Source organism: Nerophis ophidion, linkage group LG01 (genome assembly GCF_033978795.1).
Source record: "Nerophis ophidion isolate RoL-2023_Sa linkage group LG01, RoL_Noph_v1.0, whole genome shotgun sequence".
NCBI lineage: Eukaryota > Metazoa > Chordata > Actinopteri > Syngnathiformes > Syngnathidae > Nerophis > Nerophis ophidion.
Window position 1 is genome coordinate 58,456,600 of NC_084611.1, and position 2,679 is coordinate 58,459,278.

The window sequence follows — 2,679 nt, forward strand, 5'->3', positions numbered from 1 at the left end:
ATATATATATATATGTAAATTGGCCCTAGAGTGTGAATGTTGTCTGTCTATCTGTGTTGGCCCTTCGATGAGGTGGCGACTTGTCCAGGGTGTACGCCGCCTTCCGCCCGATTGTAGCTGAGATAGGCGCCAGCGCCCCCCGTGACCCCAAAAGGGAATAAGCGGTAGAAAATGGATGGATGGATGGAGATTATATATATAGAAAATGGATGGATGGATAGATATATATATATATACACATACACACACACACACCACGGGACAAAACTAAAAAGAATTGATTAACGTGGAACCCGACTTAAACAAGTTGAAAAACTTATTGGGGTGTTACCATTTAGTGGTCAATTACACGGAATATGTACTGAACTGTGCAATCTACTAATAAAAGTTTCAATCAATCAAGGGAGTAATATCCCACAGGCCAAAAGGGTCAATGAGCGCCATGTAGTGGGGAAACGCAGTGTTACAGGGATATGGTAAAACGAACGAGGTTTACCGACGATAATAATATGAAATGTAATTTAATATCATTTGATGGGTAGCTTCTCCTTAATATTAGTCAAGCGCTGAAAACGCATACAGGAGGCAGAAGCCTTAACATTGATAAGATATTTTGTAAAAAAAATAAATAAATTAAAAAAATAATAATAATAATAATTAAAAAAAAAATATATATATATATATTATTTTTTTTAATTTATTTTATTTTTTCAATTATTTTGACAGTTTCCGCGGGCCGGATTAAAACGTTCAACAGGCCGTATACGGCCCGCAGCCGTAGTTTTCCCATGTCTGGGTTAGTGCGTCTGCCTCTCAATACGAAGGTCATAGTAGTCCCGGGTTCAATCCCGGGCTCGGGATCTTTCTGTGTGAGTTTGCATGTTCTCCCCGTGACTGGGTGGGTTCCTCCCACTTCCAAAGACATGCACCTGGGGATAGGTTGATTGGCAACACTAAATTGGCCCTAGTGTGTGAATTTGAGTGTGAATGTTGTCTGTCTATCTGTCTATCTGTGTTGGCCCGGCGATGAGGTGGCGACTTGTCCAGGGTGTACCCCTGCCTTCCGCCCAATTGTAGCTGGGATAGCCACTCGCGCCCCCCGAAACCCCGAGGGGGTGGGGGGGTTGGGTGGGGGGTTTGGGGTGGGGAATAAGCGGTAGTAAAATGGATGGATGGATAATCAAGTAGCTTACAGAAACTGTATATATACTTGGTATATACATATATGTGTGTATGTATTTACAAAATTTTAAAGACTGCGTATAGATATATTATGTATGTATATATATCTATATATATAGATATATATATCCATTTTTCAACCGCTTGTCAGTTTTGGGGTGTATATATATATATATATGTATGTATGTATGTATGTATATATATATATATATATATACAGTGAAGAAAATAAGTATTTGAACACCCAGCTATTTTGCGAGTTCTCCCCCTTAGAAATCATGGAGGGGTCTGAAATTCTCATGGTAGGTGCATGTCCACTGTATGAGGAATACCCTAAAAAGAAAAATCCAGAAATCACATTCTATGATTTTTTAACAATTTATCCGTGTGATACAGCGGAAAATAAGTATTTGAACACCAACATTAATATTTGGTAGAGTAGCCTTTGTTTGCAGTTACAGAGGTCAAACGTTTCTTGTAGTTCTCCACCAGGTTTGCACAGACTGCGGAAGGGATTTTGTCCCACTCCTTCACACAGATCTTCTCTGGATCAGTCAGGTTTCTGGGCTGTCGCTGAGTAACACAGCCATTCAGCTCCCTCCAAAGATTTTCAATTGGATTTAGGTCTGGAGACTGGCTTGGACACTCCAGAACCTTGATATGGGTCTTGCGAAGCCACTTCTTGGTTTTCCTGGCTGTGTGCTTTGGGTCATTGTAATGTTGGAAGATTCAGCCATGACTCATCTTCAATGATCTGACTGAGGGAAGGAGGTTTTTGGCCAAAATCTCACAATACAGGGCTGCAGTCATCCTCTCCTTAATACAGTACAGTCGTCCTGTCACATGGACAGAAAAACACTCCCAAAGCATGATGCTACCACCCCCATGCTTCACAGTAGGGATGGTGTTCTTGGGATGGTACGCATCATTCTTCTTTCTCCAAACATGCATAGTGGAATTATGACCAAAAAGGTCAATTTTGGTCTCCTGTCCACAAAACTTTCTCCCATGACTCCTCTGGATCATCCAAATAGTCATTGGCAAACTTAAGACGGTGCTTAAAAGGTGCTGGTTTAAGCAGGGGAACCTTTCATGCCATGCATGATTTCAAACCATGACGTCTAAGTGTATTACCAACAGTAACCATGGAAACAGTGGTCCCAGCTTTGTTCAGGTCATTGACCAAGTCCTGCCGTGTAGTTCAGGGCTGATTCCTCACCTTTCTTAGCATCATTGAGACTCCACAAGGTGATATCTTGCATGGGGCTCCACTCCAATTGAGATTGACCGTCATGTTTAGCTTCTTCCATTTTCTAATGATTGCTCCAACAGTGGACCTTTTTTCACCAAGCTGCTTGGCAATTTCTCCGGAGCCCTTTCCATCCTTGTGGAGTTGTATAATTTTTTCTCTGGTGTCTTGGGTCAGCTCTTTGCTCTTAGCCATGCTGAATGTTTGGGTCTTACTGATTGTATGGGGTGGACAGGTATCTTTATGCA